General features: G+C 44.1%; 1 long non-coding RNA gene across 1 annotated transcript; it reads left to right on the top strand.

The window, feature by feature from the left end:
- On the top strand, positions 3,805-4,855 carry LOC109716913. Its single transcript, XR_002218075.1, has 4 exons — positions 3,805-3,954; positions 4,057-4,158; positions 4,239-4,302; positions 4,696-4,855. It is a non-coding gene; the product is annotated as an uncharacterized LOC109716913 (long non-coding RNA).

Genomic DNA, 11,094 nt, shown 5'->3' with positions numbered 1-11,094 from the left:
GCAGGGTGTGAAGCGATTTGGAGTGCGGGGGAAACTAAGTCCCTGATACATTGGACTATATGAGATTTTGGAGCGAGTCGGCACGGTGGCCTACCGACTTGCTTTGCCGCCAAAGCTTGCGGATGTACACAATGTGTTCCATGTCTCCAATCTCCGCAAGTATATTCCCGACCCAGAGCATGCGATGCTATATGAGCCACCGGAGCTTCAAGGAGACTTGAGCTATGAAGAGTTTTCGGTAGGGATTATCGCCCGAGAGGTGCGAAAGTTGAGGAATCGAGAAATTCCCTATGTGAAGGTTAGGTGGAGCAATCATAAGGATCGCGAAGCCATCTGGGAACTCGAGGATCTGATGAGAAAACACCATCCTCATCTATTCGAGGAGTAAGGTATGGGTTTAAGCTAAACTTAAGAATTGAGTTCGTTTCGAGGACGAAACTCCTTTTAAGGAAGGGAGGATGTAAGGAAGTGAATTCTCGAAAATCGAGGATTGTACTTCATTCAGGACCGACTAACTGTCAAGAGAATACCCATTGTAGGAGTTAAAAATGTTCAAAACACAAAAAGTGCTTTGGAGTTGAGTCCGCGAGAGCATACAGGCAAAATCTGGATTCAGCAGATTTTTGCTCTCGGGGACCGATCCCTGGAGGGAAGGACCGGTCCCCGTAGCTGATGGTTGCGGGGGAGGTCGATGCGACCGGTCCCTGGCTGAGGGGACCGGTCCCCGTGCATGACACCCGCGAGAGAAAGCCTAAATTTGGCTAAATCCTGAAAGTTCCCCATTCGGGAACCGGTCTCTCAGGAAAGACTGGTCTCCCAGGGACCGGTCCCTCGAGGGAGGACCGGTTCCCGTACGTGAAAAGTCCCTAGACTGCAGGGAGAGCACTCGGGGACCGGTCTCCCCGACCAGGGACCGGTCCCTCTGGGCGCAGAATGCCTAGTGAAGGCAGGTTGAGAGATGAAAAGTTGAGGGGCTAAACTGGATATTGTTACAATAGAGGGGCTTATGAGCCCATTCCCCTCTCTCTTTCTCTCATTTCTCTCCATCTCCCTCTCATATCTCTCTTGCTCTCTCTCTCTCTAGAGAGGAAAGAAGAAGAAGAAGGAGAGGAAGGAAAAGAAGAGGAAGAACAAGAAGGAGAAGAAGAAGGAGATCAAGAGGAAGGCTTTGGACACCTTCATCTCCCTCTTCTCTTCTCTTTGGTGTAGCACAAGAGGTAAGCCCTAACCCTAGCTTTTGGAAACTTAGGGTTTTTGGGTTTTGATACTTTGGAATGGGTCAAATGGACCCTAAGCATGCTTCTAAGTAGATCAATCCCAAGAATCTAGGGATTTATTTGATGGTTTGCTATGGGTGCAAACCTAGGGCTCCAAAATGGGATTTTTGTGAAAGTATGAGATTGATCTCATTTGAAGCCTTGGAAACCCTATTGTTAGGTCACAAAACGTGGGGGCGAAGTCGGTTTCGGCATTCGGCCAGCCGGCGTGAAGTTCTCGGCAAAATAGGGCCGGGTTAGCGTTGATTTGGGCAAAGAAGGCTAAAGCCTTTTCGTAAAGTTCGCCGAGAAGGATTTCCGAAGCCTCTACATCGATTAAAGGTGGGGGGTACCATCCCGAAGCTTTCGAACTCCTTTCTATGTCTTAGATCGTATTTAATCTCATCTCTTCATGTTGCATTGTAGGATTGCATAGTAGCTCCATTCCTTATGCTTTCTAATTGATAACCTAGTGTACTTGGAACGCTTGGTGACTTAGATAGATAAGAATTAGGTCGGAACGTGGATCCTATGATGCAAAAGAAAAGAGATGTACCCGATGGGGGTGTTGATGACATAGAAAGTAGTGCTATTGTCAAAGAACAAACGAGTGGCATCCAAATATTAAATGATGACGAGTGGCATTAATATAGTGTAAATAACACTAGAGGTTTGAGAATCTAGGGATAGACGGATCCCTTAGAAAATGTCTTGTGGATAAAGAACTTAGTAAACCTAAGTAGCCTCACTTGGAGAGGATTTGATTGGGTTGTGGACCCTAGTGATAGTGTTCCCTCACTTGGAGAGGATTCGATTGGGTATTGACTCTAGCTGTAGAGCATCCTCACTTGGAGAGGACTTGATTGAGTTGTTGACCCTAGATGTAGGGCGTCCTTACTTGGAGAGGATAGATCTAGCTCACAATCTGCGTTTGGGATGGTATAGCCATCCAATCCCCACATGGAGGGGATTGTCGTCGAATACTCCGGAGTATTGCGCGACTAGGACCACATGGAGGTCCGAACCACATAGAGGTCCGCAGACGGTCCCGGGCTTGGGTGCACTTGGAGCTCCCTCCCCACTTTGGGATTGAAAGGTGAGTTATAGGCGAGCCCTAGGGCCTCGCCACAGATTGGGTAAATGGAAAGAGTAAAGGTTTAATAATGTTATTGAACATTGCTATTCGAATATGGATCGAATTTGTTAGCATGGTAGCAAACCTTTATTATATGATGCATGCATTCATATTCATTATTATGGGCATAGTAGTATAGTTTTCCTACTATCGCATTTATAGTTTTCAGATACATATCTATATATCTATCTGTTGTTACTTATGCCCACTTGGACCTAGTGGGGAGATTGGCAGAGTCGGTGGCGGAGCCCACTGGAAACTATGGAAGATAGTTCTCACCCCACTCTATTTCCAGTGGTAGGTACAGGGTTATCGAGAGAGGACCGCGGCAAGGGCATCACGCCCGACCAGTGAGACCGTGGTAGTATAGTAGCTTTTCTTTTTGCATTAGTACACCTATGTATTGAGAAAGATTCATTGTAGGTGAGGATTTGGAGAGCTATGTATTTTGAGATGAAAAATGTATTCACTTAAAGAAAATGATGTAAATGAGAATTATGGAACTATTGTAATAGTTAGTAAAGTACTCTCTTTACTTCACATGCTTTATCTTTTGGATTACTCGCTCTTTGTGTTGTTAGCACTGTTTGTGCCCTTGTGAATGTGTATATTTAGAATTTAATTTTCTGGGTAAATTCTTGTACACATTTCTGTTGTTGAGCCTTGGGCGGACAGGGGAGGTGCTGTTCGTTCGGCGGTCCGCCGCCGCGGCCGAACCGTGCCAAATAGGTAGTGGGTTCGGAGCGGGGCGTGACATTATGCTCTACATCCGGGAGGTACAAAGATGTATAAGGACTTAAAGCTACTTTATTGGTGGTTCGGAATGAAAAAGGACGTTGGTGAGTTTTTAGCTCGATGTTTAACTTGTCAACGAGTAAAAGCGGAGCACAGATTATGTAATATATCGAATCTCTAACTACAAGGCTAACTTTGATCAAAGTGATCAAAGTAATGCAAGAATATAAATTAGTTAGTCCCTGAGCTAAATTGGTCGTGTGGGGGCAGCTAATTACAAGTTTAGAAGGGTTTAAAGGAGTTCGGAACGAATTAGAAGTGCGAATTCATCTTGGAAACAAGTGCTGCCAGTGCAGATTTTGCACTAAAAAGCTGTAGGGAATGCTTTGTAAAAGCTGCAGGAATGTTTTGTAAAAGCAGAATTTCTATTTTTAATGGGTTTAAGTGCAATAGCTGCTGCTAATGCTACTGTTGAATGCTGCTGCTACTGCTGCTGCTGCTGCTGAAAATTGCTGCTGCTGCTGCTGCTACTGCTGTTAAGTGTAGAAAACCTGCAAGGACTAAAGAGTAAACTGTAATTACAGGTTTTTTTTTGGGAGGGTGGGTTAAGAGCAATTATTTGCTCTTATCCACAGGTCTAGCACACCCCTAGTTGCATACGTATACAGGGCACCTTCATCTCTTTTCATTTCTTTCCTTCTTCTCTTTCTCTCTACAAATCTAGGGTTGTTGGTTGAAGAAGAAGTGGTGGAGTAGATTGTTTTGCTGTTTTTGAGCTGAGGAAGAGCTCTTGAGCAGGAAACCAGCTAGGGAAGCTTCCAAACTGAGGTAAGGATTGCTGTAATTTCATGATTTGGGTCTAAGCTACAGATTTTAAATTGTTAGAACCCCTATTATCATGAAGAAAACTTAGAGAGAGCATGTTGACAGCATGTATACACATGGGTTTTAGAGAAAGCTCTTGGGAAGGTGATATTTTAAACTGAGAAGAAGGTTTTGAGTTGGAAAAAGTCTGGTTGAGAGCAACTTGAGGTAAAGTTAATGCATATCCCTGGTTTGAGCTGGGTCATCTACTCTTTAAAGGGTTAAATTATAGATTTTTTAACTTATAGATGCAGTTTTTAGCTGAGAGGGAGTTCTCGAGCAGGGATTTCAGCAGGTAGCACCCAAATTGAGGTAAGATAAAAGGTAGTTCCTGATTATGGTTATGATATTTAAGCTAAGAAAAGAGATTTGAGCTATAGATTTTGGTTGCTAAAGCTTCTAATTGCTATAGGAAACCTATAATCAACTACATGTATGATGTGCATGTGAGCTATTGATTTGAAATGGAACCTGAGGTAATTGGGTTATAATTCTTGGTTATGAATTATTCTATTAACCTAGAGAAAAGGGTTATTGGCTCTAAAAATGTTTTAGCTGCAAATTTGGATTCCTAACGCTTCTAGTTGCCATGTAAAGCTAGAGAAAATTATATGTTTGCAGCATATGTAAATTTTTAGGCTGAATATGGAACTTGTAGGATTATAAATATAGCTTGAGTTTAATCTCTTTTATTCCTCAATGAAGGGAATTTCGACGTGTTCGGAAGTTTAAATCGACATTCCGACGGACCTACGGCGCGCTAATTAAGATAAATCATGTTTTGCTTTCGTTTGCGGCTGATCGAAAGGAATAGGAGTTTATAAATTCCGAGGCTCTAGTTCTAGCATTTTGGTATCCTTACGAGGTAGGTGGTGCTATCCGAAATCTTCGAATCCCTCGTTATGTCTATGTCGCCTTATTGATCATATATGTATATGAATTGCATTGTATTCATGCATTATAGGGTAAATGTCACTATGTAGCTATAAAAATGAGCAATTGAATGTATGTTAATGTAAAGAACATGTGGACAATGAAATTTGGACATGAAAACCCTATGAATGTGTGAACTTGTAGTGGACTATGACAATAGTAAACCAGGTGACATTATGACTAGAATAAATAGGTAGCACCGAGTATTGGGATTAAACAAGGAAACTGAACTTGTATGATGGTGACTGTAAGAAAGTGAATTCTCGAAATCCGAGAGTTGTACTTCATCCAGGATCGACTAATTGTCGAGTGAGAATCCTTCGGAAAGGCTAAAGTTATCCAAAACACAAAAAGTGTATTGGAGTTGAGTCCGCGAGAGCATATAGTGCAAAACCTGCACTGGGCTGAAGTTGCTCTCGGGGACCGGTCCTTGGCAGGGAGAGACCGGTCCCCGAGGCTGGTGGTTGCTGGGGATCTTTGCTGCAACCGATCCCTGGCTGAGGAGACCGGTCCCCGTGTGCGACGCCAGCGAGAGAAGGCCAAAATCGGCTAAGTCCTGAAAATCGAGCTCTCGGGGACCGGTCTCTTGGGCGAGGACCGGTCTCCCGATGACCTGTCTCCCAGGGAGAGACTGGTTCCCGAACGCGAAGAAGCCTTCTAGCCGCTAGGACTGCTCTCGGGGACCGGTCTCCCCGACGAGGGACCGGTCCCTCTGGGGGCAGAATGCCCAGTGAGGGTTGTGTACAGGGTGAAAAGTTGATGGGCTAAAATGGATTTTGTTACAATAGAGGGGTATGTAGGCCATCTCTCTCTCCCTCAGCCTCTCATTCTCTCTCTCTCTCTCTCACTCTCTCTTGTAAGATATGTATCCCGAGGATCTAAAAGGTAAGTAACACCTAGAGGGGGGGTGAATAGGTGTAATCCGGCAAACTCGAAAAATCTCGATGCAAACAAAACACAATCGCGAAAATTAAAATAGCACACCGAGAATTTAACGTGGGAAAACTCCAATTCGGAGTGAAAAACCCACGGGACCGATCACGCAAAGAAAAACCACTAAGAAAACTTGAGTACAAGTGATTTCGACCAAAAACACACGACTCAATTTACCGATTTCTTGTTGACGGTGATCTTTGCCGGTCCTCGATCGATAGGAATCCACCAATCGACCTTGCTGCAACTCCTCGCAGCGTCAACGCCTCAACTCCTCGAAGCGTCCACCGAATCCTCGGCTTCACGCGAGATCCACGCGCCGAACCTCNGTTGACGGTGATCTTTGCCGGTCCTCGATCGATAGGAATCCACCAATCGACCTTGCTGCAACTCCTCGCAGCGTCAACGCCTCAACTCCTCGAGACGTCCACCGAATCCTCGGCTTCACGCGAAATCCACGCGCCGAACCTCCTTCCGGAGCTTGTAGAATTGAAGATTTGCGGTGATTTATCTTTTGAAAACCATAAGCTATGAGGGTTCACCTTTAATCAATCATCTACTTGATTCTCGTAAGAAATATCGAGTAAAAACGAAGAATCAAGCCGATATTGATTGCTAGAAACTCATCGTACAAATCGAAGCATTGGAACGGGAAGAAAACGAGTTTCTAGGGTTTGGAATTGGTAAAATAATCAAAGCCTTAATTTTAGATGACCCACATAGCTTATTTATATGTTTAGAAGACTTAGAAGTAGACTAGGATTGCAAAAAGTCGATTTCAAAAATCTGTGTCGTCCTCAGAGACCGGTCCTGTCGAAGAGACCGGTCTGTGAGAGACCGGTCTCTCAAGTGAGGAACCGGTCCCTCCCTGCGTGACCAAAAAATCCCACGTTCGGGAACCGGTCTCTCAAACTTGAGACCGGTCCCTCGCTGCGCGACTGAACCACCAAGGTTCGGGAACCGGTCTCTCATCTCAGGGGACCGGTTGCATCATGGATCACGCAGTGAGGACCTTGGGGGAACCGGTCTCTCCATCTCAGAGACCGGTCCCAGAACACAAGAAAGTTCAGAAAATATGTTTAAAAACAATCTAAGCCTTCTGAACTTAATCAAATTATTTATCTTCACCACAAATGATCTTTTCTTCATACCTTAGGTGTCGTTCTTTCCGAATGAGCCTTCTTCCTCCACTTTGAAACTTTTCTCAAAATCTTCTGCGATCAACTCTTCAAGACTCCAAACAACTTTACGAAATTCGCCAACCTATAAAATCCTTAACATCTCTTGCTCCCGCTCTCTCTCTAGAAAGAGAAGAAAAACAAGAAGACCAAGAATGAGAGGAAGGAACAGGAGAAGAAGAAAAAGGAGAGGAAGAAGAATGAGATCAAGAGGAAGGCCTTGGACACCTTTATCTCCCTTTCCTCTTCTCTTTGGTGTAGCTCAAGAGGTAAGCTACCAAACCCTAGCTTTGAGAACTTAGGGTTTTTGGGTTTTGAGCTTTGAGATGAGGTCAAATGGACTTCTAGCACCATTGTTGGTGAATTAGAGCTAGAGGCTAGGGTTTCATGGTGCAAATGGCATGATGTTAACCCTAGGGCACCCAAAATGGTATTTTTAGAAATAGATGAGATTGATCTCATTTGAGGCCTTGTAAACCTAATTGCTAGGTGTCCAAACGCGTTGGTGGAGTCGGAATTATGATTCGTCGAGCGGGTGTAGAATTATCGGCAAAGTAGGGCCGACCTAGCTTCGTTTCTCCCAAAGAGGCGGGGAACACGTGGTTTGAAGTGCCGAGGAACACTTCTGGAACCTCCACAACGAACATCGACTACACAAGGTGGGGGGTGTCATCCCGAAGCAACCGGGCTCTTTTCTATGTCTTAAAATAGCATATGATTGCATCTCTTGCATGTTACATTGTAGGATTGCATAGTAGTACCTTTTCTTATGCTTTCTAATTGATAACCTAGTGTGTATGGAACGCTTGGTGAGTTAGATAGGTAAGGATTGGGTCGGAACATGAATCCTATAATGCTAAAGAAAGAGATGAAACACGATGGGTGTTTGGTGACATAGAAAATAGCGTTTAAATGCTAAAGAACAAACGAGTGGCATCAAATGTTAAAGAACATATCGAGTGGCATTAATGTAGTGTATTTGACACTAGAGGTTGATGGACCTAGGGATAGGTGGATCCCTTAGAAAATGCCTTGTGAACAATGAATTTAGAAAAGCTAAACAACATTATATGAATGTCGGGAACAGATGATTCCGCGAGAGATGTTGACCCTAGTTCATAGGGTATCCTCACATGGAGAGGATATAGACGAGTGTCTATTGAGATGTTGGCCCTAGAGGTAGGGTGTCCCCACATGGAGGGGATAGATCATGCTCACGGTTTGCTTTGGGATGGTATAGCCATCCATATCCTCACATGGAGAGGATTGTCATCGAGTACTCCGGAGTGTCGGGCAATTTGGACCACTTGGAGGTCCGGACCACTTGGAGGTCCGGACCACTTGGAGGTCCGCAGACGGTCCCGGGTCTGGTAGAACATGGAGCTCCCTACCCAATGGGATGGCACGGTGAGTCGAGGGCGAACCCAAGGGCTTCGCCACAGATTGGATAAATGAACAACTAACAATGTCATTGAACATTAATATTCGAACATGGATCGAACTTGTTAGCATGATAGTAAACCTTTACTATATGACGCATGCATTCATTATACATGATCATGGGCATAGTAGCATAGTTTTTCTTTATGCCTTTACAGCTTTCAGATATCTATCTATCTATCTATCTGTTGTTACTTGTTCCCACTTGGACCTAGTGGGGAGACCGGCGGAGTCGGCGGCCGAGCCCACTAAGAACTATGGAAGATAGTTCTCACCCCACTCTATTTCCAGTGGTAGGTACAGGTTTACCGAGCGAGGACTGCGGCAAGGGCATCGCGCCCAATCAGTGAGACCGTGGTAGTATAGTAGCTTTCCGTTTTGCATTAGCACACCTATGTATTGAGAGAGATTCATGTAGGTGAGGATTTGGAGAGCTATGTATTTTGAATGAACATACGTATTCATTTTGAGGAAAAGATGTACATGTAAAAAGATGCAAAACTATTGCAATAGTTAGTAAAGTACTCTCTTTATTTCACTTGTTTTCACTTGTGGATTACTTGCTCTTAGTTGTTGGCACTACTTGTGCCCCGTTGAATGTGTATATTTAGAATTTAAATTTCTAGAGTAAATTCTTGTACACATTCCTATTGTTGAGCCTCGGGCGGACAGGGAAGGTACTATCCGTTCGGCGGTCCGCCTGGCGCGCCCAAATCGTGCCAAATTGGTAGTAGTTTCGGGGCGGGGCGTGACAGTGACATTAGAACTAGATGAATGAATAACATCTAGAATTGGATATGCTAATCTAGCATAAAGAGCTAGTTAAGTGTGGCATTGTCATTGGATCCTCTAAATGAGGATTGGATCTTACTCACAGTTAGTCTAAATGCTCGAGATAAAGGTAGCTCCTCCTTGGGCGATGTGCTCCGGAGTTGTTATCAACTGGGTTGGTAGTAGAATGCTCCCCAGCAGACGGTCTCGTCGAGTTGGTAGCGGTATTCTCCCCGATAAGGAGAGATTTGGTTTGGTGAGTTATAGTTAACCAAATGGTTAATCAGATTGATTGGATATTGATAATAGTAAACATGCATACATGAATCTCATAAGATATATATATTGTTCTTTTCAATTTTGTATTGGCATTGTAGTAGATACATGATATAGTTGGTTACTATCTGTTCTCTTTTCTTGTCTACGTATGCCTAAGTAGACCTAGTGGGTGAATCGGCGAGGTCGGCAGCCGAACCCATTGGAAACTTTTAGTAGTTCTCACACCACTAAACTGCAGGTCCTAGCGCGAGCGGTGTGGTCGAGAATCACGGCAAGAGTCCTGCATCCTAGCTAGTGGACTCCCGAGTATAGTTGTGTACCCATTTTGGCTTTCATCTTATGTATATATGATGAATAGGAAAACATGTAAAATGATGTATAACTGAGCATGTAAATGTTGTAAATAACTGAATGTAATAGTTATCTAGTTTGGTTTTGTTAAAGTTTCAAGTTACAATGAATGTATGTTTAGTTAAGTTTTCTTTCACTTGTGTTTGTTGCTTACCCTCGTAGAAGCCATGTATATTGAAATGTTATCCTCGGATTATTTCTTTCTTTATACATGAACTTGTAGTTGTTTAGCCTTGGGCGGACATAGGAGGTGCTGCCCGTTCGGCGTCTGTGTACGAGCCCGAATCGACCAAATTGGCGATAGCGGGACATGACAGATTACCCGCGGGGAAACTTCAGAGTTTATCTATTCCCGTGTGGAAGTGGGAGAACATCACCATGCACTTCGTTATGGGATTGCCCCGCTCACAGGCTGGGCACGATGCTATTTGGGTGATTGTGGATAGATTGACAAAGTCGGCTCATTTTATTCCTATTCACACGACTTGGTCAGGAGAGAGACTCGCACATGTATATCTTGATGAGATTGTACAACTTCACGGAGTGCCTACTTCTATAGTATCTTATCGAGATCCCCAATTTGTATCACACTTCTGGAGGAGTTTGCAGGATGCATTAGGCACTCGACTGGACTTCAGTATTGCTTTCCACCCTCAGAGTGATGGGCAATCTGAGCGCACTATTCAGACTTTAGAGGATATGCTTCGATCGTGCATGATAGACTTCCAAGGAGGATGGTCACAGCACTTACTGATGGCAGAGTTTGTTTATAATAATAGTTATCAAGCAAGTATCAAGATGACACCTTTCGAAGCACTTTATGGGCGAAAATGTAGATCGCCTCTTCATTGGAGTAAAGTTTGTGAGAGATTGGCTTTAGGCCCTGATGTGCTCCAGGAAGTAGAGGACAAGGTCCACATTGCTCGAGAGCGGTTGTTGACAGCTCAAAGTAGACAAAAAAGCTATGCAGATGAGCGTCGACGAGATTTGGAATTCCAAGTCGGAGATTATGTCTTCTTGAAGGTCTCGCCGACAAAGAGGATTAGAAGATTTGGCTTACGGGGAAAGTTGAGCCCCCGGTTTATTGGATCTTATGAGGTTTTGAAACGTGTGGGCTCGGTAGCGTATCGACTTGCTTTACCACCGAACCTATCGGGAGTGCACAATGTATTTCATGTTTCGGTATTCCGAAAGTACATCTTTCATCCGGCTCATGTTT

This window comes from Ananas comosus, linkage group 11 (genome assembly GCF_001540865.1).
Source record: "Ananas comosus cultivar F153 linkage group 11, ASM154086v1, whole genome shotgun sequence".
Lineage (NCBI taxonomy): Eukaryota > Viridiplantae > Streptophyta > Magnoliopsida > Poales > Bromeliaceae > Ananas > Ananas comosus.
The sequence above is the reverse complement of the archived record's forward strand: the minus strand, read 5'-3'. Positions and strand labels throughout refer to the sequence as shown.